The following is a 24618-nucleotide window of genomic DNA, read 5'->3' as shown; positions in this document are numbered from 1 at the left end:
CGTTCAAGTCACAGAGGCACTAGTGGTCTTAATATTAACAAACCAAAGCACTGCACAAATCAATGTTCAGTAGTGATGGTATTGTTGTTGTTGTTTTTTGAATCAATGACCACGTCCCCTTTTATTAATCTTAAACATGGTAAAGTAACCTGGAACAGAGGTCGCTAAACTTTACACAGTAGGAAATTCAACCCAACCCCTGTTGTTTCCAAAATCCCCCCCCCCCCCCCCCAAAATGATTTGAGTGCTTTAACCTGACTCTTGATCAAAGCTTTAGCTTTAGCCAAAGTCTCCTCTGTCTTTTGGACTTGTTACTGCTTCAGACCCTGCCTCTTTATCAACAGGCACACCAGGTTGAGAACCTATCAGAAAAAAAAACAAACCCCAAAAATAAAAAAACTTTTGGTGGCCAAAAAACTGAGAACTGTGCACCCACCCAAACCACTTCACTCTCACTTTCTCGAGACGCAATCACAGCGCTGGAGGAGTTTGACGTCGATTGGATGAATGGTTGTTGAGATAATCAAGTGACACAGAAATACACTCTTACAGAGACTCCTTTGTTTTAGATGTAGGAGTACATGAATGGATAAACATATTTTGTCACTTTGAGGTGAGAATCTGAGGGGAAGTAAAACATGACTACATTTTACATCAACCTCCAGTACCCTGAGTGCTGAAAAGCTTCCAAAGTCCAAACCATAATGTTATCCGCTGTAACATAGCAGCCTGGGTATTCTCACCTGAGTCACTATACGGCCAGCTGCAGGAGCTGTATCACTGACATATACAGTGGATAAAGACTGCGGCCATCTGGGGGAGCTGAATTTAACAGGTCCCTGTGCAGAAGATGAACATCTGTCTTTATCAGCCTTGGTTCACTCAGTACAGGAAACTCAGCACATGTAATTCATGCAAAATTTAGATGAGAGGGTCATAGTGTTCCTGTGGGGATGGAGTCAGTCTCTATTGCACAGACGGCATGATAGACCTGAGCCTGGTCTGTGGAGAGAGATGCCAGCCCTGATCTCTTAAAAGGACAAGACAGCACGGAGGATGTCACGCTTTAACTCCCACATCAGCAGATGGTGCTCCTCTGACTGACAAATAACACAGCAAGGCCACATATTAGAGTTTAGAGGCTGGTTGATACAAATATTGACACTGAGATCAGAGTCAGGTGTGATTTAGATATATGGAGATAATCCGCTGCGGGTCTGTGTGGCCACCGGAGCAAACCCATCCTGTAGAAATACGCAAAATGACCTTGAAAATGACCACAACATCTTAATCCCACATCACGTGGGAGAAGTGGGATGACATGCACCACAGACACAGTTCCAACAGAAAATCATCCCTGCTTCTACAACGTAGGCGGGTGTTAATTTGGATTATTTCATTTAGAAAACATTTATTTTATTGTTATTCACTGGCAACAGCTTCATGAAATGAAGTTCACTGATGGGAGAATAATGATTTATGATGTGTTGGGCACAGTTAAGGTCTTGTTAGCTGAACGTTGGGATCCAGAGTAGAAGGGTACTCAAACGTCTGTCTCTCTGTGGAAAGATGTTTGTTGCCATCACCACCTCAACCAGCCTACCAATGCAGACAGCCACCATCCGTCACGTGCACCACTGCATTTCTGTACCCACTTCAAGAAACGCTCCTAATTGATTTCCATCGGTACTGTTTCCATGGTGCAGCCACATGATTTTAACACTTGCTGCCATCACCCAGTGCTGTGTTGAGAGGTCTCGGTCACATATTTTCCGTGAGATTAGAGTTTTGTGCATGATTGGTTTGTCAAGTGCAACAAAAATATAACAAAATGTCACACGAGAGAAACAGAAATATCCTGAGAGATCCGGAGTGTGCGAAAAGTACGCAGTCTTTTTATTTGTAACGTAGTTGATTAGTGGACTTCAAGTTCTGCATATATTTAGTTTGAGTGATGTATTGGTGGAAATTTCTCTCCGTTGTCTTATGTCTTAGAAGAAAGAAGAAGTGTGACTAAAGCAATGCAGGAACATTCAAAACACATTCAAAATATTTCTATTGTATTTCCCGTTGTTTGGGAGTGGAGTGCATTTCTACAGTATTTCTTTCTTCCTATGGCTGCTGAACCACCTCATCCTCTGTGGTATTAAACATTCAGTCAGTGTGTTCGCTCAGTATTTCTTGGCAACAGACCTGTCTTTTCTTCGTCTTGTTCTTGCAATGCTCAAATCAAAGCACAACCGAGATGAAGAAAAGGTTGAACAGACTTGGAAGTCCTCCCAACACCCGGCCCACAAGCTCACGTTCACACGTCAAATGATTAAGTTGAAACACGAGGGTCACCTGCCTCCCTAATGTCCATATTCAGACTGCGACTGTTGGCATGTATTCTGCTTTTGCTTGGCGTCCCATGTGATGATTAACATGACTTTGGTCTTTCATTATCTACTGAGAAGAGTCTCATCAACCTCCCAACATTTACAGGATGAACATGACAGAGAAGATAACCTTTGACATTTTCTTTTTTTTTTCTTAACAAACCATTAGATTATTTTTTTTTTCAGGTTACAAATTATAAACCAGCATGTGGATTAACGGTTACGGCTGGAATACATATTTTTAACAGTTTCAGTGAATTCACGTGGGGGAGAGAAACACAGTCATCATATTTGCAGAATAACTTCCAACAAAAGAATCGTTCCTCCATGACCTGTTCAAACAAAGTGTGTCTTTCCTGCTCAGTGTTCTGGCCTTGTGCAACAACAGCTACATTCAAATGTGATTTTATTTCGACACAAAGCCAGTAACTCATTAGGATATATGAAAGTCATTTGTGAAATATTTCAGGAATTGCTGCCAGAGGTTTGTGCATTCATGTGACCAGAAAATAATAAAATGTTTCAAATAGAAACAATATGAGCATGAATACATGCACACACACACACACACACACACACACACACACACGGAAAACCTCACAGGAGTCACGTTAGAACAACTCCTACTCCTTCTTGCTTCTTGCAGATTTCTGATATTTCATCCTTGTTTTAATAAAGATTTAAACAAATCAACAATAACTACAAATTACCAACCCATTCTTATGTAACAGGGAAGATATGGAGAAGGGGGCGGAGTGTGATGGTGTATTGGATTTCCACATGAAAAATTTATCACATTAGAATTACATCACTTTAAATTACCGCTGCTGATAAGAAGGCAGCGTTAAATTCTGTTGGAAATTACAGTTCCTACCGTGATAAGAGGATATGGGAATGCATGTGTGCATAAAATTATTGAAAATAACTCTTTCCTAGTCTGGTGAATTAATTAACACCGTCAGAGTTAATGTCAACACTTCTCTCTATGAGTCCATGTCACAGAGTGTTAATTTTGTTCTTTCGGAAGTGCAGGGCTTTTAACACTGAATTACACTTATTACAGACTCTTTCTTTGATTTAATATATTGTATTAAGTATCCTCCACATTCATTAGAGTTAGTTTTCCACTGATTTGCATTGGAAGACAAGAACGTCCTCTGTCTCTGTTAGCGGTTGCCTTTGTATAAAGTTGGTTAAATATGCATATATAAAAAAACATATGGTGCGATGAAGAGTAAACACCATGTGAATCTAAACATGTTTTGGCTTTTTTGTTGTTGCTTGAGAACAGATTTTATGAAAAGAGGCTCTTTGCTGATATTTCCAAGATGGTTTCAATAAGAACGCTAAGTGACCTCAGTCTTCCACAGAAACATCATTTAAAGATCTTTTTTCTTTACTTAGCTTAAGCCAGCATCCCTGATTATGGCCAGGATCAGATTTATTTCTTTTGTTGAATAATGAGAAGAATAATCCCAGACATGGTCTGTTATTATTTCCGTATCACTAGAGTTCAGTTTCAGTTTATTAATTACTAATATGCTTTTTTCAGAGTTGATATGCAGAAAAAAATTGTATTCAGAAATGAACTCTTTTTCATCTCATATAGCATCTTTTTGACATGTGTCCATGTTATTGAACAGTATATATATATATATATATATATATATATATACATACATATGTATGTGTATATATATATATATACATACATATGTATGTGTATATATATATATACATACATATGTATGTGTATATATATATATACATACATATGTATGTGTATATATATATATATACATACATATGTATGTGTATATATATATTTATACATACATATGTATGTGTATATATATATATATACATATGTATGTGTATATATATATATATACATACATATGTATGTGTATATATATATATACATATGTATGTGTATGTGTGTATATATATGTATATATATACATATGTATGTGTATGTGTGTATATATATGTATATATATACATATGTATGTGTATGTGTGTATATATATGTATATATATACATATGTATGTGTATGTGTGTATATATATGTATATATATATATACATATGTATGTGTATGTGTGTATATATATGTATATATATATACATATGTATGTGTATGTGTGTATATATATGTATATATATATACATATGTATGTGTATGTGTGTATATATATGTATATATATATACATATGTATGTGTATGTGTGTGTATATATATGTATATATATATACATATGTATGTGTATGTGTGTATATATATGTATATATATATACATATGTATGTGTATGTGTATGTGTGTATATATATGTATATATATATACATATGTATGTGTATGTGTGTGTGTGTTTATATATTTATGTATATTTTATGAATATATATAATTAGAAAAATATCTGTTATGTTTTGCTGTATAAGAGCAGCCTTTCGCATACTTACACTCAATGGGAAACCTCTTGTTGCATCCTTGCTGCACCAGCTTTATTTCTTCCTGTGTTATTTTGTCGATTGGCTTCCTGTGCCATTCCTTTATCTTCCATATTTGCTACGTTTAATTTCTCTGTCTGCTGACAGCTCTAATATCTCTGATCCTCCTCTTCATCCTCAAAGTCGATCGATTATCTCCAGAGCTGAGGTTCTGGCTTTCATCCTATCTATCCTTGGCTTCGTGACCCAGGCCAACCTCCGCCTCACCCTTTGGCGTCCTCCGAACTTTGATGGCAGCATCCATATCCATGTCACTAGTCTGACACTGTCCATCCTGCATCAATAAACATTTGGAGAGGGCAGATTTTTCGAGGCTGAATAATTTATAGTGCATGATTAGAAACTCTATACTGAAAGGAGGATCTTGTTGCTTGTATGTTTGTCTTGGATCTTTACAACAAAACATGACCTAGTAGTCTGATTAGAAAGTCCGGTGCCACCCAGCTTGTTGAGTGTCTGTGTGTGTGTGTGTGTGTGTGTGTGTGTGTGTGTGTGTGTGAGTGAGTGTGTGTGACTGTGAATGTCAGAATAAGACAGAGGAGAAGACAACTGGATGGAGGGTGTTGATTTGAAGAACTCCGGGATGAAGCAGAGAGTAACATAAACTTTTAGTGTTTCTGTGTAGAAGTAAATGCTGTTGTCACGCTGTTCGGTGACATTATAACCTTCTGAAATAATGTTGACTGAATGAAACATTACAAATACTATGACAGTAACCTCAAAAATCTGAACAAATCAAACAAAAGGCTATAAATCTGAACAAAAATCAATTAATCAAATTCCTTTGTAAAGCTTTTACATCCTGTTCATTTGTGTTGTAGTTTCTAGCCTTTATTTCAACAATTTACCAAACCCTATGTAGGCTACTGACCTGAGGTGCAGTGGATTATTCATCATTTTCTGTTACACTGCATCATCTTTCATAAATGTAAATATTAATGTTATTTCTCTTATGAGTCAGACGGTCTGCAGTCGTTGATCAGTCTTAATCACCATCTTCATGCATACTAACTTGGAGAAAGTGATGTGTTCTTCCGATCCTGGTTTTCTATCAGCATTACAAACTGCAGGGAAATACAGCTTGTTCAAAATAAACCTGTCAGATTCTCACAGTTGATGAAGCTCACATGAAGCAAGTGTCTGGCAGGCACAGTTGTCCTTCGCTGGGGCCTGTGACTCTTTTTGTTTCAGCGGGACACTAGAGAGAGAGATGGAAAGAGAGAAAGACAAAGAGCATCATGAACTTCTCATCATAGTTGCTATGAGTGTGTGAGTTTAGGGTGGAGAGGGGGGTCTTATGTTCATTAACACAGTCAAAATGCCTGCAGGCATAAGCGGAGGAGCAGTGAGTGAAAGCGAGCAGGGAGGGTGCGGGGGGTGTGTGGGGTGGGGGTGCGGGGGGTGGCTTGTATGGAAATTGACCAGTGTGCTGTAACTGTTCATCTGGTGTAGGCCTTTGAAGTGAGCTGTTCAACACTGCAGCCGGCCTTGTTCTTGATAATTGCCTAAATGATCTCCATGGAGCCCAGGGTTGTGTTACAACTGAACTAATCCAGGGGCAACCCGCTGATTTGACAGAGAGCGCTTTGCTATGTCAGTCCACCCCCCACCAACCCCCACCCTCCTCGCCCAAACAACGGCCTATCTTCCATTCTGTTTCTGCTGTTTATTAGACTAACACAGCAGGGGGTGTCATGGCAGTGATGTGGGTTCTGGAGGCGTGGGGGTTCTGTTTGTTGTAGGGATGAGGGCCGCTCTGCTCCCCAAGCTTAGCCGCACGCTTAACTTCTTGACATCATACCCTACGCTCGCCCCTATTGATATGTAAATGAGCAGCAGCCACGTTTGCAAATGAGGGAGGAATAATTAGTCAGGAACACTTAGCAACAACAACAATAATACACGCGTCTGGTCCAGGCTGAGCTGTTCTCACTTTGTCATTTGAGCTGCTGCTGGCAATCAGTCAAGGCCCCTCCACCTCCCCGCTGCAGCACCAGAGACACTGGTGGGTGGTGGGGCATCCACAACAAGTACAGTGTTTGGCCTTTTGCAGCCTCACCAGGGTTTAGGCAGCCAATGAAGCACAGAGGCCAAGCAGAGCCCTAGGCCATGAGCACAGAGTACAGAGCACCGCCTGGGTCGGAGACCTCGGCTGTGTGTAGGGAGGTCAGAGCGAGAAGGTGAACTGGAGAGGAAGTAATCTGGATACCCTAAGACCTGAGCTTTACCGGACCCAGAGGGAGAAACGGCACCATCGCACACACCCATGAAAACGACAAGCCCTTAAATTAAAGTCCATTTTAATTTTCAGGGAGGAAAGTAGCATTTTAATGTTTGTCAGAAAGGAGGAGAGAGAGAGAGCAAGGAGTACATAAAGGAGAGGATGTTGATGAAAACAAAATGGCCATTGGGGGGGAGGATGCGGGGATGGGGGGGCAGCATCCATGTCGGGAATACGTCTCAGGATCTTGACTGGGAAGAATAGATTATTATGTCCAATTTACATACAGTGCTAGTGCTTCAAAGAGACGGGTGTCATGTTAGTATTCTGGTGCCAGGCGTAATGAAGAGCCCCCTCTCACTGTCCCGGGATGGGCCCAGTGGCAGGGTATCAGGTAGACTAAGGTCCCATATAAAAGCGGCCCCTATGAATTATAAATCATAGGCCACTGGAGCCACAGCCTGTGGGATACAGAGGGGGTAAGAGGGACTGTCTTCCCGGAACAAAGGATGGCGATGGGAGGGGGTAAGGTGAAGAGTTGGTGGGGTGGTGTCACACGGTAAAAGTTAAAGAAGGACAGATAATTTACGGGAGTGTCACTGCTGATATTGTCTAACAAATGACATTTTTTGAATAATGCTTTCAGGAGTCATGCACGATATTTTCATTGTCTTTTGCATATTTTGGCTTAGTCGTTCTACATTACTTTACGGTGAGGAATGGCTCTCTGAAGATTTTGTGCAATGGTGTAACCATGAGAACTTTCCTCTTCCTGTGTTTTGTGAAAAAAGATCCAATGTTTGCTTGAATTTTTGCACCAACTTTTATCATCGGATGTGGTGAAGGCCATTGTTATGTCAGGTTTTTCGTTTCCAGCCACAACTTGCAGGGTAAATCCAACCATCATGCATTATAATGAACAAATATAGATGTGTATTACAAAAATATGTACCTGGTCAATAATCATGGAAACCCAGAGGTCAGTCGCGTAGGCACAGCAGCATCTCTGGGCGCAGCTCAATGCAGAAAAAAATAGCAAATGTTAGCATAGCCAAGAGATTCCCAAAGTGTGGGTTGCAGCTTCCTAGAGGGCCACAGAGGAACTGCAAGTGGGATACATGAGGTCATTTTGAAAAAAACATTTAAATTTTCTATTTGTAATTAAATTTGGAATTACCATGAAATATTTATGATTCGATATGAAATGCTAGCTGCTGCTTAATCTTTGCAGGATGCCCTCTCATCTAGAAACCGATGGTGTTTTCCCACGTCTTTTTGAGATGTTTCTAATGGTGCAGACACAACAGAGAAGATTTTCCATTGGGCCATGGCATTTGTGCATGTTTATCAACCATCCAATAATCCAATCCTCTCATACTTCCATCACGCTGACATCACAGCTGGAAAGTTATGCTGAAGGGAGACCCACCTAGCAATAAGCATCCATTATGCATAAAAAAATCTTCTGAATATGACAGGTTATTATTCTACTATGAGGAATCAAATGAAACTCTGGTGGCACATATGAGTGAGTGAGCTCAACTTTCTGCTTGTGTACATGTGGAATGACTTCTGAACCAGCTGGAGTTCTCTGGTCCTCCCCATTGGTCAGTGGGTTTCAGGCCCTCAGTCAGAGGTGATTGAATAGAAATATTGTTTTTTTTTTTTTCTTTTTTGTGTGTGTGTGTGTGTGGGGGGGGGCATGCTGATGAAAGGTTGATTGATATGGTGTCAAGCGCTCTGTGATGGATTAAATTGTGTGTGCAGACGTTGTGGCCCTGGCCAGTCATGGCTGTTGTTGCTTTTTCCGCCAGCCACTGCTGTGGCAGCTTTAAGAAAATTTGATTTTCGCAGCTCAGAAACACACGGCAGCCCCTTTCTCTCCGCTGCCTGACTTCCATTTAGTTTGAGAGTGCACAAGTGATTCTTTATTGGATGAAATCTGCGCCAGATTGGATAAAGTGTTAGAGCGCTGAGCCATCTATCACTATCACTGCCCCAGCTCCAGTTTCATTTTAAAAGAAAAGAATGAAAGCAGGAAAAAAAAGAGAGAAGAAGAAGAAAAACAGACAGCCATAGGATGTTGGAGATTTGAAAATTAACTGTGGCAAGGGAAAGAAAAAAAGATCTATCCTCCAACCACTAAGCCTGTTTCCTCTGTTGGAGGATACCAAGCTTTTCTCTGTAGAGATGCCTTCATGACTGGCCAGTCTTTCCTGCTCTTCTCTCATGTTTGCTGACCAGCTCAAGCCCACACCTGTTCACACCAGTCAGTTCAAAACACAGTTGCCTTTTTCTTCCATTGTGGGCCAAAAAACAACTATGACATCTTTTTGATACAGTTGTTCAAGCTCAGCCACATCTTTAGTTTGCTTGTTGCCTAAAATTGTAGCAACATGATACTTTTATTAGGTACTGCATGACAAAAGTGCAGTGTGCATTCAATTGACGGAGCGGGGTATCCTGGTCTTTTGTAATTCACCCACATCTGTTCCTTACTTGGTTTCTTGACTTCTTTTCATGTTTTCAAAAAATCTTTTGTTGGCAGTGTTTTGTTGATTAGTATGCAGCTTATGTTCACATACAGCTTCAAAAGCCATGCTAATATAAAAACACATCTGAGACACAGACTGCTTGCAGATGTCAAAGATTCTTTTCTCAACCAAATGAAATTGTATGTATGGGATATTCAGCAAAAACACCTGTTAGAAAGTTAAAGTAGGCAGAGGAACTTTGTAGTTTTGACAGATATTCCTGACCCCATAAAGACCTACCTTGGTTGTCCTCTCCTACAAAGGACTTTTAGGATAATCAGCTCAGCAGCCCAGCGTCCCTGTTCCACCCTGGCTCGGGCCAGCAAAGCATACCTGTGTCGTACAAATCTTTGAATTAGTCAGACTTGTTTGTTTGCTCACTTCTGACCATTACTCCTCCATTCATTTTTAAACACTACCCCCTTTCTGTCCCTCTTTCTATCCATTAGTGTTCTGCTGTATATAAAGTAAGTGGCCATGAATTTACCTCAGGGCAATGCAGAAGAGAGCATCGGAAGGAAGAGCAGGGTAGATAAAAGAGCTATGCGGAAGAAAACACTGCAAATATTGCAAAACTCCTATGTATTTCATTTTGTCCTACATAATTCATTTTGAAATGCATCTCGAATGATGTAAATCTGTTCAGAGGCACCCTCTATTTCAAGCCTTTACTCTTAAATGTCTCTGTGGTTGGAGTGTCCTGAGGCAGTTTGGACCCACCAGCTTTCCCCTCCCCGGCCTTAATAAATCATTATGGAGCAGAGCTGCACTTATCAAGCTGGTCAGAGACCTCTAATGAGCGCAGGGACCACGACTCCGCGCAGCCCCAGAAATATTTTATTAAGAGCACATTTAAACACACACTACTCAGGATGTATGACCACATTGGTGAGCCCGCCGTATCACGTCTGCCTTACAAATAGCAGGTGACCACAAACTGAATGTGAGATCCGCACGTTGGTTAAGCTGCCTGCTGTGATTCCACTAACTCTGTCTTCTCGTCTGAGTCGCCTATGGAACGAAGCTGAGTGCCCTCGATGGAGTGCTTGGATTATTTCCGGGATCTTGATGGCCCCTGTGGGTCCTAATGACCTTTGCTCTTATGCTCTAGTTATGATGGCCCTTCAGAGAAGAGAACATACTCGCAAGTCAGGCGAAGGTCATCTCCCTGAATAATGGTCCTCTGCCTCTTTATTGCCATTGTGTATTTTATGTGTAAACTGATGAGACAGTATTAGGAAAATGGATATGCTCCATGAACCCAAACCCTCGTCTGGATACAATTTAGGATTTTATCAAAATGTATTTAACCAATGATGTCATTATCACTTTGAATTATAAAGCAGTCAGAAAGACTCCTCATTACATTTCTGAATTCAAAAAATTCCCACAAAACATACAGATTTGAAATTAAAAACTCACGCTCTTGTACAAGTTGTTTGAACATCTCTTAGCAATGGTGTTCTTGCCTGGAAGCTTTGTCAGTTGAAAGGGTTTTGTGACTGACAGAGTCGGTATTGTGTCAGTAAAAACATCACCGTTATAGCTGTGAAAAAAGTGCTTCTGCTCATGTATTTTCCTAATGAATTAATGCAATTTAAGCCAGGAGGCAAAGCATTCAAAGCAGGCACGTGGAGAATAGAAAGAGATCATATCACAGGTTAAGGCCAGTCTCTTTGATACAGACAGACTATCATTAAAGTGCTCATGCTTTCAGCCATGAGTCCACCATTCAGAAATACCTGACCCAGGATAATGGCAAGTACATTTTTAATGCATCATTTTTTTTAATAAGTTGGAAATTTGCTTAGACCACTGAACAAAGTCAGAATGAGTAAGGACTCCCTGACAGTAATAATAAAAGGCAAGAAAATCTTTCTTTTCCATGCCTTTCAAGTTTCCAACATCCAAGACTGAGGAAAACTAGTAGGAAAAAAATCATTACGTGCTTGTTTCATCTGACTCTTTTCTTCCCCTGCCCAGAAACACAGGGCTGATTAAAGATGACTAAAACCTAAAACCGACCACGATACGTACTTCTTCTCTTTCCTCGTCTCCTCAGCTTTTATTTTTAATGGAAAAATAGACCCCGAGCTCGTTTACTCAGGAACAGAGGGATATAAATGTTTCAAAATTTAACCAAAAAAGAAAAAGAAAGGGAAGAAAATGGAATGGAGGGAGGGAAGGATAGGTAATATGAGAAAGATTTTAATCTTAATAATTCATAAAGCAGTCCCACAATCCCCCCCTTCTCTCTCTCTCTCTCTCTCTCTCTCTCTCTCTCTCTGTTTGATGAAGATACGGGCTTTCTCTCTGCTGGGCTCCAGCAAGGTAAATGTTGTGTGGTGTAGATAGGTCTCCGATAAGGCCAATATATGAAGCACTTACCAGGGGGAGTGGGATACGGCATTACCCAGGCAGAGCAGAGCGCAGCAGGGCTAGATCAGAAACAAGGTTAGAATGGCAGCAAAGGGCCTGAGGGAAGCCAGGCTAGACAGCAGCTCTGACTGCACACTGATTGTAGCACCTGGGGTCAAAGGGTCACTGAGGAGGGCATGGGACACTTGCAGTGTACTTGGACTCTTTGCTTTTGGGTTACATGGAATGTGTATGTTAATCTCTCTTAAAATGCTCCTGGCTTGGTTGTAAAGATATCACAAATTAAGCTCATGATGTGAATGTAATTGTCAGGGATGTTTCATTGTTCCAGTGAGAAGTACTTGTAGCAGCATTTCTTAAAGGTATCTCTTTCACTCAGCACTGCCTTTTTGGCATTGGAAAGATCATATATATATTTCAATTGTGCAATGATAAATGGAATGGAAGAAATGGAATTTAATTTGTAAATTTCATGTAAATTGCCCTTTTTTGTGGCACAGGACATTCAAAAAATTCATTTCAAATGGATTTTATATTTGAGGGCGGGGACACAAACAATGTAACAGCAGTTAAGATCGTTTTTTTTATCACTATTCACTTACAACAGCTTTTTAGGAAAAAAAAAAACCCCAAAAAAGTTGGGTTCTGCTTTGGAACAAAAAAACCTGTGTGGTTCATCTTGTCACTGAGTCACTACTCTTAATGGCCGATGTTGAACCAGTACTTGGTTCAAGTGTGGTATATATGCCCCTTATTTAAATGTGTTGCCTCGAATGTCATGCTGAGTGTCATGAAAATATTGGAAATTTGTCTTCCATATACATGAAACAACGCGTTAAATTGTGCTCAAATGTGAATGCTGCCCTTCAATTTGCAGTGAATTGTACAGTGTTTTGTACAAGTATGGAGATATTGGACAGGCTGTGAGTGTACAGAAAGAGAGAAAGATGAAGAGGAAGGAAGAGGGTTTTGCTTCTCTGAGGTACAGCCCTCTGATCTCCTTTTAAGTTGTGGCCCAGCATGCTCAGCAACATAGCCAGTCAAACCTAGAGCCCCCCAGGGTTCAGGCTCTGCTCAAAGGGCTCGCCTCTCTGAGGCTCCTTCTGTGTAACCACCAGGCCACAGTTCCTTTCCACCCCAGCGATCTCTCTCTCTCTCTCTCTCTTTCTCTCTCTCTCTCTCTCTCTCTCTCACATACACAGACACAGACACACAAACACAAACACACACACACACACACACACACACACACACACACACACACACACACACACACACACACACACACACACACTCCCTGACCAGCACTTGCATGTTGACACTGTTTGAGGAAGCGTTGTGTGATAATTTCCCAGTATTGATCAGGTGATCTGTGATGGTAGCTGTTAGGAATGCGACCTGAATTCAATCTGGAATGATTGTTAATAGTGGACACTAGAGGAGAGGCTCAGCCAGCAGTCTGCTGTGGGGTGTGTGTGTGTATGGGTGGGTGTGTGTGTGTGGGGGGCGTGTGTGTGGGGGGGGCAGCACTGGGGTCCAGGGTTCACTAAAGGTGAGGGGCCCTCCCTCCCATCTGCAGTCCAGGGAGTCAAGTTCAGCCAGAGGGTCTATGGGGGACTGGAGGTCTGGACGCCATGTCCATCTGGATCAATCTGCATAGAGAGGCCAGCTGAGTGAGACGGCCCCTCCTGGTTAGTGACAGCAGAAGATGGCTGAAGGGGACGCTTGATTTGGGAAATGTGATTTTTCTAAGCAGTAGAGCACTCAACTGCTGGCCTTTTTATTTGCTTAATGCAATGCAAATTGATTTTCAACATCACCATCACTGCTTATATCTCACTAGTTTCATGTTTATTTGACTTACTGTATGTATGTAATGGAGGGATGCGGTCAATAATTATTTTATTCTAAAAAAAAAATGGTCTAAAATAAACTGATATTAAACCTTGAACTTGGCAACTTAAAAAGTACATTTGCATATAAATGTCATTTTTTATTATTTCTGCTCTCAGGGTTTCTGACTGTTGTTTTGTTTGCCTGTAGATATATTGCATTCGTGTGTGTGTGTGTGTGTGTGTGTGTGAGTGACATTCATGAGATTAGAGTGAACCTTGTCCTCCCTGAAGGTGCAGGGGCCAGGCACACTGCCGCCACTCATATGCATCTCTTTTATTGTCTATTGTGTGTAATCACAGTCCTCTCGCCTCTCGCTGCTAGACTTTTGACCCTTTTATTTTGTTGTCCATTTTCAGCTGCCCCACAACCTAACAGGCGTTGGCCTACTCAACAGATGTGCGTGGAGCAGTCAGTGAATGCTAATAAGAGCTTCTCAAACACCACATCACTTTTATAGACTAGTTAGTAAATTGAAAGAAAGTAGTGATGGATTAAGTCATTTTATTTGGAGTTTGAACCATTTTTCTTAAGGTTAAAATTCCTGTCTTCGTCATCGGCTGTGTTGTGTGGGTGTGTGTTTTTGCATGCGTGTATGTCCGTGTGTGGGCGTGCATGTGTGTTGTGGCCGTTTGTGTGTCTGACTATGCGTGTCCCCAGGCTAGACAAAGCGTGCTACTCCTTGGCAGTTCCCCCCCTGTCATTGCAGAGGCCTCGGTGTGTGTGTGAGTGTGTGATCAATCTCACGTGGACCAGTCATGGTGTCCGGGGCGGCAGTGGATCTGACTCTCTCTCCCGCTCTCTTTTCTCCTCTCTACTCATCTCCTATTGCTCTTCCTCTTCTCTCTCTTGCTCCTCTCCATCCATCCTTTTCTCTGACTGTGGGACAGAAGGAGTGCCAGGTCAGGAGTGAGCCTGTAGAGCGACCATCTTTCTAGGGGATAATTAATGCATGCCAAGTTGGAGGGCTGACCCCACCACTGGATTGCTCCAAACAGGTAATGGTGCCTTCCTTTTTCATGGCGATAACCTGCTCAGGTTCACTTGGTCAACTGGGCTTTGCTGACTGACCAGCTCATGCTTTCTCTCTCTCTGTCCCTCCCTCCCTGTCTGTCTCTCTGTCACTCTCTCTTCTCTCTCTCTTACTTACTCACACACACACACACACACACACACGCGCACACACACATGCGCACACACGCATTACTGGTAACTTTTAATAGTGTTTGCTTGAGTGAGAATACCTTGGATTTCCTCTTGATCTACATTGTGTGGGTTTGCAGGTTTACAGGTGTAGAGTTGGAGAGACATGATTTGTGCTCTGAGGTGGCAAATGTCATGTTTTTGAAGTTGAAGTGGGTTGTCTTTACTGCTCTGGGCTGTACCGGGTGCTTCTACACCTCTGATCGCCTCTGATCGACTATCTCAAAGGTTACAGCTTTTCTCTTTTCTATGATTTTGTGTATTTGATGTGTTCTTCCTTGCTGAGAAAAAAAAAGGTGGAAAAACTGGGATGATACTGAAGCAGTTAAATGTCTTGGACTGTTTTGCAAACTGTCTCCTTTTTTAAATTTTTTACCCTGAAGCAATTATTGATATTTTTCATGCAAAAAAACCCAAACATAATCATAAAAAATATGTTGACATGATATATTTTTGCATAGGCAATACTTGTTCTTGAGGTTATTTATTACGATGTACAATGCATTCTCATTCCTACATTTTTATGTTGAAGAATATATAATATTAATGATAAATGACACATTAAGGTCCTGATTTACTGGTCACTAGTGACATGATCATTTTTATGAGGACTCCCTGAAGAAGGGACCTTGCATAGCTAAATGAATAAATAAAATATGTTTTGCATAATATAATTGCGTATCTACAAATTTCACACCCATTCATACATTCGGTTGATAAAAGAATATGAAATTGATAAAAATGTACTTCAGTTTTTGTCACTGAGGAGCTACAAAGTGACTTTTTCATTTGCTTTTGTAACTTTTTCAGTTCTTGGGCCTGATGGATCAACTTTCAGCCTCCTGTTGGCATGTTGGCTAGCAGCTCCCTCACAGATTTGAGGAAAGAGGAAAAGGTGTTTCCTGTAAATGCCACTCCGATTTTTAGAGGAAGAGATATTGTTCTAAAGGGTCAGCACATGAATTCATGATAGGTGCTGCCCCAGCAGCTTTGAAAGGGGGTTAATTCAGAGAGAATATGACAGCTTCCCAGGAATGGGAACCTTCTCCTGCAGGTATTCCTGCACCTGTCAATGTGTGTCTAAACTGTCATTGTGTATGTTTTGCTGTCATCTAACTTAAATACATTAGCATTTATCAGATGAGGGTAGGTGACCCATTAAGAAATCTAAACTTAATTTAAATGGACAAATTCACTGATCCTAGAGGTTAATGGCTGACAAATTAACCCCTGCAGCATTGTCTTACAAATGGCCTGCAGCATATGATAACCTATAATCAATATCACCAATTATGTGTCAGACAGAGGCTACTGGCCGTGACCTGTCTCTCATGAAGAGACTTTCTCAGGAAACAGGATCTCTTCCTCTATGCAGATGCAGGTTTTCTCCCATTCTGATGTCATTACAGACACCTGGGACCACCTATCATCCACTCACTGCATCTTTGCTTTCCCTGCCTCTTCTTCTCTTCTCCTCTTCGTTGATGTATTCGCTGCCTCCTCAACATTATCCTCTCCTTTTTATGTTACTGCTTCCTGTTCCCCGCGTGGACCTGGCCCCATCAGTTTATTCAAATAGTCACATTAATGGGAAATTGGTCGTTCCCTCTGTATCAAGCAACTTTAAATCTCAGGTTGCATATTTCCTCATTGCGTGATTATCTGTGTTTTGTTTAGGATTTCAAGGAATATTTTAGTTTTTATTCTGATTCAAAATACGTGACACACAATTATACCTTTTTTTTTAAATTAAACTGTTACAGCCTTTGATACAGTCCCAGTTATTTGTAATTATTTGGGGATGATATATTTTTTAATTTAAAGAACTATTGGGATGAGAGTCAGAGGAACTTCCTGCTCATCTCTGCAAAAATAATATAATTAAGAACAAGCCCACAAATATAACTTGCATAGATCTGTTATAAATCTCAGCTTCTTGATTAAATTGGCATTATTGCGTCATTGAGGGCAACAATTAAATGCAAATAATATTGACGACATCTGATAAAACGTTCCTATTTTCCACAAATTTCCCAACCCTTTGCGGGAAAGTCGTTACATTTGCATAATTAATCAATATTAAATTAATAACATAATTGCACCTTTTAACTATTTTGTAAATCGCTTACATCATATATAATCACGGGCTCTTTTACTAGGTGTGACGATTGTAAGATTTCTTTCAATTGGATTCAAATTGCCTAATTAAATAGATTGATCATTACAGGGACGTGATGTAGCTTGCATGTGTACCACTGGGCGTTAATGACGCGCAATGTTGGTGTGTGGCTGAATGTTTGGTTTGGAGCAACGAAAGTCTTGCAGGCTAATTAGGGCCTGCAGCCTCCGATGGTGCAACTTTTCTGCTCGAGATCAGTGACGTCCTCGTCTCCTCTCAGCGCCTCACAAATTTAAATGACACGTGGAAAACGCTAAATTTCAATCCAGGCACACGTGAGCTTTTCATCTGTATGTATGAAATTCGCCACAAGGTTTCATTTTAGTAAACAAGGCGAGATTGAAGGGCCCATAAATTCAGTGTTGCTGTTCTTGAAAATGGACAGTGACGTAAATGTTCGCCATGGTGTTTACTCTGGTAAGAATATTGACATGGATAAAGGTTTTAAATAAAAAAAACAACATTATTTTAATAATAATAATAATAATAATAATAATAATAACAATTGTTGTTTTTCTTATAAATACAGTATACAAATTTGAAATAAAGAATTTTGGGCTTACGGTGATTCATCCAGGCAGCAGGCGCTTGTGTGTGTGTGTGTGTGTGTGTGTTTGTTTGTGTGTGTGTGTGCGCGTGTGTGTGTGTGTGTGTGTGTGTATGTGTGTGGTGGTGGTCAGAGACCTTGAACTTCACCGGGTCTGGTCTGCCCGGGCTGGGCTGGGGGGTGGGGGGCAGCTGAGAGCCATATGCCTCAGTGGGACCGCTGTGACAGCACTGAGATGCTCGCCAACACTTGACGGTGAGGACAGGAAGCCTAAAGTGGCTCTCCGACTCCTGGATATTTGTCTGATTTTTTTCCCCTCCCAATCAAAAGACTGAAGTCTCCTCGTTTCATATCCGTTTGTCTCCTGCCCGTCAGTGGCTGTCGGTACAGATATCTTAATTAGTATTCTTGAATAACAAAATACTAATAATTATAGAATTAGATGGGGTTTGCTTTTTTTAAAAAAAAATAAGGGAAGCACCTTTATATTCACTTTCAAGGACCTTTTATATAATTTGGTCAACTAGTTTCTGCTGCTGAGGCCCATAAAATATTCAACCTATACAATGGAAAAAAAAAAAAAAAAACCTACAAAATTCAAAAGGGGGTCAGGGGGTGCTGACGGTTCATTGTAGTCCAGACCGTCACGACGTGGCCCTCCCTGGACAGGCTGGCACAGACAGTATTACTAGACAGATGCGGACATTGAATTATTATTATTATTATTATTATTATTATTATTTTTGCTGTATTCTAAATATCTTGGAGGTGCCTCTTCTTCTTTCATCGACTTTTTTTTAAACACTATTTTGTTTCAAAAATGTTGATTGATTAATGATCAAACATTCTTGCGAGTAGATACGTTTACATCCTGCATCGATGTTTCTATTTTTTGATGCACATCAGTTGCAGCCATGTTCGACCACAGGCCCTCAGCCTCTGTATAGTGTGTCTGTCAGGTCTTGCAGGAACTATGATGTCACGTTTGAAAGCCCTTTGATGCTCCGATTAAAGAAAGGTATTGTGCGCCTAATAAACCTTATTATTTCTCCTTTTCTGAGGGAACAGACCAAGGTGGATAAAAGACGAAGAGTTGCAACCTGCAGACAAAACACAGATGAATAAACCGTCTTACTGTCACAAGACCAGATCACGTGGGTTTGCCATTTTGGTGTAAATAAAAAAAAAAAAAAAAAGCACGGCGCACCTTTCGAGGTTTCGAGGACGCCTTGATTTTGATAAAATGTCTTGATTTTTTTCTTTTTAAAAGGAGCAGGAAAAAACAGCAGGCCGAACATGATGCCTCCTAAACAGTTCCTCTTCAATTAAAATGGTTTCATTTATAACAGCAGCTTTAGGAACATCTCCACCTTTTTCTTCTCACCCCCCTCTATAAACGTATGCAGACCCTGTTGCTGTAGATGTCTAATTGCATTCCTGCTAACAAGTGTCCTATTACAATATGCTGAATATTAAATAGGCGTAATGAACACGTCAGCTTCAATTCGATCACACGCCAAATTCCTCAACAGTTGGCCTGCGGCCGACAGCCAATTAATACCAGCGATTAATGTGCGATAAAAGGCCTAATTAGCCCCGATTAGTAGCAAAAGGACGGGTGGGACTTGTGTGTGTGTGTGTGTGTGTGTGTTTTGTGATGGTTGGGGGGGTCACTAATTGAAAAATCCTTGCAGGAAAGGGGGTTGTGTATTGTAGACACGGGCTCGTTATAAGCAAGCAGCTCTCCCTGGTAAATACCATTCACATTCAAATGAGAGTGACAAAGTTTGGCACGGAGGCGAGCACACGTCCGCCCCCCCCCCCCCCCCCCCCAGGCCTCCCAGGCTGCCTCCAAACAAGCGCTCCGCCTTTTGTTAACGGGACACGTGTTTAGAGGAGCTTGATTCTGCAGCAGGATGGCACACAGCCAAAGAGGTGCGCCCCCCCCCTCCAAAAAAAATATCAGGACAGGAAGACATTTAATTTTTGTCCTCTATTTTTTTTAGTTATTTTATTATCAAAGATTGAAGTGAAACATTTTTAAAATGTACACACACAAAAGAAAAAAAAGCACATAATCTCATTGCAGTAAAGAGGGTCTCTGTGTGTTTTTCTGTGTGTGTGTGTGTGTGTGTGTGTGTGTGTGTGTGTTTTAAGAATGGACGTTAAATGCATTTAAGCTGCAACAGAGCAGAGCCTTGCACCTGTCTCCTTCTCGCTGGAGATTTGCACCCCTCCTGCTCTCGGCACTGAGGAGTGCACTCTCAGCGTGTGTGCGTGTGTGTGTGTGTGTGTGTGTGTGCGCGTGTGTGTGTGCGTGTGTGACCATGCATGTCATATTTCCGACCGAGACACACACGCAAGCGACGCCTTTCCTGCGGCATTTGTGCACTACAGTGAATATGTGACCTAAATACGCATTTTATTGTCTGTTCTGCCTTTTTAGACTTATCTCATGAAAACAATCTTTAATTTCGAGCGTGTCCCCCCCCCCCCCCACCACCACCGTCCCTGTATGATGTAGCCTACTTTGATGAGTGTAATATTAACATGATAAGGAGATGTCCTCTACCTGACTGAGCAGACGGCTCTGTCATACACGGGCTCTAATGTAATATTAATGCATGCAGGGCTTGTTTCCTATCAGGGAAGATCTCTCCAAAATTGTCCTCCGTGGGGACCCACTTAGAGGCAGGCATATATAATAGGAATGATCACTCTTTTTTAGCTTACACATGAAATATATCACAGTAACTGCTTATTTCATTTAGGCCGACACATGCATTCTCTTATAAATGTGAACCTTTTCCTTTTTTTTTAAACAATTAAATTAAAAATCTTGTTTAATCACTCAATTAAATACCCCAAAAAGAATGTCTTACATGCTTCCATAAATTAGAATTAAATGAGTGAATTGAAATAAACATTTTTTTTTTAAATCACTGATTGATGTGTGTTTGGCCTGACGACGTTCCTTCAAACGGAAGAAAAATAATTCAGGAAAATCTAAATTTTGCTTTTACTGAAACATCTAATTCTTTTAAATGTAATTCATCAAAATTCTATATTTAGAAAAAAATCTACATTTACGTGTACAATTATTCCTATTTAATATCTTCAAGGATATCTAAATATTGCTAGAGAAAATAGCGTAAAGGGACTTATTCCATGGCCTGGATATTAAACATAGTTTTACCCTCTGTTGAGGTGTATTTAAAGGAAGACCATGAGCTGCAGGTATTGATTGTGGGATTGTGAAGGTGTAAGTAAAGTGGAGTGTTGATGCGTCTGCTCCTGGCTCTGCCCTGTGAACAGAGATGACTCAAGGATAATGAGGCTTAATGCAGCCAGAGACAGGGCCTCCCGCTGAATAAATCCCAAATTATATCCCAAACCAAGTGAACATTCTCTTGGGGGCCACAAGGTCAAGTCCATGACCCCTGACCTCAGAGAGTCTGGGTCTGGAGAGGAGGTGAGGCCAGAGACTGAACATGGCTGCTGCTGCTGCTGCTGCTGCTGATGATGATGATGATGGAGAGGGAGGTGTCGGGGACCTGCTTGTTGTCTCTCTGCAGCCTGCTGTCCTCCTCCCTGCCTGATTTTAGCCAACACTCTATCTATTATTTAGCAGACTTATTAAAAGTTATTTCAGAGCCATCAGGTCCTGCCAGATGACCTGCGAAAAGGGGGCCTCCTGAGTGGCGAGACAGACTGGAAAATCCAAATGGACACAGTGGAGCTGCTAAAACACACAAGCTCAAAACAAACAGAAAACACTGCCTGCATTATTAAGAGGTGCATTCACTATAGGAGAAATAAGAGCTTCTAAATATTTCACAAGCGCTATTTCAAATGTAGATGGATGCTTAATTAAAGCCAACTTTTGCAGGAAAAGTAGGAAAAGATTCAATAAAATAGCATTTCAGTGAGGTTCTAGAATAAATAGATTGATAGCAAATAATTAAATCTCTGTGTATTATGTGGAAAAAATGTTCAAAAAATCATGTAGATACACAAAAGAAAACCTTTCCATGTTCAAGGTAAAAAAGCAAAGGCAATACTCCTGAAACGATGCACTCTTAATCAGTTCTAGATTATCATGCAACTCATTTTTAAAAATACATTTTGTTTAAAAAGTTTTTTGTCGATAGTAAGTCATGATACATACAGTAATTCTCGAGTGGTTAAATATGAAAAAACGTGCTTTTTAATTCTTTTGTATTTAATTTGAATACCAGAGGCAATAAAGAGCAGCACTCAATTAATAGATACTGGCTTATCCTTCGCTGAGCGACTTAACCTATGTGTCTTGACACCACTCTCGCCTTCGTCCCAGCACAGATTTGAATATTCATATCTTTGCTGAAGAAGCGTGACATAACCTTTTCCTCCTGAATATGATGCGTGCACATGCACTTCCCAGCTGTGTCCAGAGAGGGCTGGCCTATCATGGGAGGTTGTGGGAGTGGGGGTGGGGGTGAAAGGCGTATAGTGCAGGAGCTGGCCGAGGCGGAAAGGTCAGGGGAAGCAGGAGACAGCCGGGCTGGCCGGCTGCTAAAGCTTTGAACCTAACAGATGGTGAAGGTTAGGTGACGTCCCCTTGCCTGGCCTTTCCCCAGTAATTGAGGATAATTTGAGCACCAAAGAGAGGAGGCCTGTCCACTGTCAGGCCCAGAGAGGAGAGATGAGGTTAATATGAAAATGATTTTGCATTACGGCTGGCTTTGTGAGGCCGGCCGCAATCCTAATCCTGGCCTGAGGCAGCGGGAATGAAGAAGTGTCACCCTGGGTCCAGGCGCCACGCCACGCACATGAATACATCACAAACCCATGGCCCTGTGCCCCCCATTAACCAGCACTCTGCCAGGACTGATTACGCACTCCCACTCAGGAGCCCGGTAGGATTTGGGGGGTATTTTAGGGAGGCTTGGGAGTGAAGTGACATCACCCCGTATTCCATAACAACAAAAGAGGTGCAAACAGACAGCGTGATGTCGATGCAGATTTTTTTACCTCTCCTCTGTAGGCAACTCCATCACCCCTTCTTTGTGACTTGACTTGAATATGCATATTTTTATTTCACTGCAAATGATGCGCATTTCTACCACCAGTAGGATCGTTGAAATGTTGTTAGTCTTGTTGAGAAACATCACATTTGTAATGTAGCAAGAGCAAGTGGACCTCCTCGCAGCACGAGCCTGTCAAGTTGCAACTGTGGGACCAATTCTATCTAGAAAGTTGCCTCTTTGGTGTGATAAAGTCATTTACAACTATTGATCTAATAGTCAAACTGGGAATGTTAACCTAAAGAGCCTTGGAGGGAGTTTCTGGGAAAATGGAGGTGCCCCAGGGACCCTCACATAAGCTCAAGCAAGACACAATAGACAGAGATGTAATTTGAAATGTTAGCAGTGGCCTGGGCCCTCTTATAGCCAGCATGTCATCCCACCACAGCTTCCTGGATCTATTCTAATAATAACGCTGTCATCAAGTACATCACCGTGGTCTTCAACTAAACTATCCAACTTTTAACTGAAGTGGCTCTTTACATACAGAAAATAATGTCACTGTTTACGTAGGAACTTCTAATTAGAACATTTGCTTTCCAATATAGAAAAAACACTCAGGGGATACCATAGTGAAAATAAAGATAAAACTTCCATTTAACTTCATTTTAATGTGCCTGTCATAAACACACCCACACATTTAAAATACGGTATGAGAAAACCTTTCCTATTTATGTCCTTTTTCTGCTGACAACTGCTGTTTTTTTTATGTGAAAACTGCTTATTTTTTTGTACACATTTACAACACTTCTGTAAATGTGTGTGTGTGTGTGTGTGTGTGTGTGTGTGTGTGTGTGTGTGTGTGTGTGTGTGTGTGTGTGTGTGTGTGTGTGTAAGACCAGTAGCTGCTGCGCTGTGTGTGGAGCTGGTTGGCCCGTGGGCTCCCCCAGGTGTGGGCCAGATGAAGGGGTCTTTACAGGGCCATCCCCGCTGCACTGCCCTAAGCTTGTCTGTCTTGCTCCCCAGGAACAGCAAGCTTTTAACGGGCTCCTCGGCCTGTGACCTCCTCCTGTATCATGGCCCGTTTGAGCAGGCAGGGGACCCTCTGAGCCCTGGAGGATGGTCCCTGCAGCCAACTATTGTTCCTTTGACTGCATTCCATGCGCAGGAAGTTTTGCAAAACTCAAGTTCACAAAGAGGATGTGGATCAATTACAGTATGATTTACTGGCTGTGGTTGTTTGACTGATTTTGTTAAGCGTCAGGTTCAGCGGGCAGAAGTGTGCTCATCCTCTCTGGTTTCACCATCTCTTGACCCCCTTCCCCCCCATGCTTCTTTATGGTGATTGGTCAGTTGCTCCATGTGAGGAAGAAGGGTGGATGAAAATTGTGCATGGCTAGCCTAAACAATGGTAGAAACTGCTATTTTCACCACCTTATGGCAATATAAACACAGACACGCTACGCTCTCTCTCTCACACACACACTCACGATTCAGATTTCTTTTTTTTTTTTGTGCCATATTTCGTAATGCAACTCATATTTCAGTAAATCACAGGAATGAAAAATGTTCATTCAGTTTAAATTGAATTTATTTGCTCCCTCACCAGGGGTGTTTTGTTCCAGTCGGAGATGTTATCATGCATGTGTTTTTAATTTTACACATGCAAGTCAGAGACCTGGGAAGAACCAGTGGTGCAACAGGGTTCTCTGTATTATTATCAGCTGATTATATAACTTTTTTTTTTTTTTTTTGCTTCAACTGGAAA

General features: G+C 41.3%; 1 protein-coding gene across 2 annotated transcripts in view; it reads left to right on the top strand.

The window, feature by feature from the left end:
• The window catches only part of zfhx3b (zinc finger homeobox 3b), a 331796-nt gene that overhangs the window by 83607 nt on the left and 223571 nt on the right, over positions 1–24618 (top strand). The window contains exon 1 of one of the 2 annotated variants that reach the window (XM_086183558.1): positions 14840–14913. The exons of the other annotated variant lie outside the window; for it this stretch is intronic. The gene's annotated coding sequence lies outside the window, so the exon portion shown is untranslated. Of the gene's footprint in view, positions 1–14839; positions 14914–24618 lie in introns of those variants that run through there. 2 annotated transcript variants of the gene reach the window in all.

Source organism: Aulostomus chinensis, chromosome 2 (genome assembly GCF_037954235.1).
Source record: "Aulostomus chinensis isolate RoL2024-O1b breed Wild chromosome 2, RoL_Achi_v1.0, whole genome shotgun sequence".
Classification (NCBI taxonomy): domain Eukaryota; kingdom Metazoa; phylum Chordata; class Actinopteri; order Syngnathiformes; family Aulostomidae; genus Aulostomus; species Aulostomus chinensis.
This window is presented reverse-complemented; position numbering and strand designations above follow the sequence as displayed.